Source organism: Arachis ipaensis, chromosome B08 (assembly GCF_000816755.2).
Source record: "Arachis ipaensis cultivar K30076 chromosome B08, Araip1.1, whole genome shotgun sequence".
In the NCBI taxonomy this organism is placed as follows: Eukaryota; Viridiplantae; Streptophyta; class Magnoliopsida; order Fabales; family Fabaceae; genus Arachis; species Arachis ipaensis.
This window is the reverse complement of record NC_029792.2, coordinates 110,641,868-110,642,691: the sequence shown is the minus strand read 5'-3', so window position 1 is coordinate 110,642,691 and position 824 is coordinate 110,641,868.

The window sequence follows — 824 nt, the reverse complement described above, 5'->3', positions numbered from 1 at the left end:
CTTATTTATTTTTTTTGAATTTAAAATATCAAAAAGTATTTATCTTAATTTAAAATTTAATTCAATACAATTTAAATTTATTTTTCAAAAAAATCTGAATACAGAGAAGTTATTTCAACAAAAATTTTTAATTACGAGCACAATAGAATAACCCATAATATTTTTAAATAAAATAAGGGTTAATACATATTTTTTGTTGAGTAAAGTATTTTTTTTATCCTCAATATTTGAAGTAAGTCTCAAAGTTGTCCCTAACGTTTCAATCGTTCTAATTAAGTTCCTAACGTTTTAAAATCGACTCAATGTTGTCCTGCCGTTAGGAATCCGTTAACAAAATTGGCGGCGGGACAAAATTGAGACGATTTTGAAACGTTAGGGACTTAAATAGGATAAAAATGTTGGGGACAAAAACGATACATAGAAATAAATTTTAGGGTAAAGTATATTTTTTGTCCCTGAAGATTAACAAAAATTTAAAAAATGCCTCTAAGTTTTATTTTATTTCAATTTTGTCTTAAAAGTTTTCGATTTGCATCAAATATACTCTTAACGGCTAATTTTTCAAAAAATTTAAGACTAATTCAACAACAATTTCATAAGAACAACCCTCAACATAAGCAAATCAAGCATAATTTTCAGGCATTATTGTTAGATTGGTCTTAAATTTTTTGAAAATTTACCCGTCGAGGATATATTTGATACAAATCGAAAGTTTTTGAGACAAAATTGAAACAAAATAAAACTTAGGGGTATTTTTGAAACTTTTGCCAAACTTTAGGGACAAAAAGTATATTTTATCCTAAATTTTAATTTTATCCTTTCAA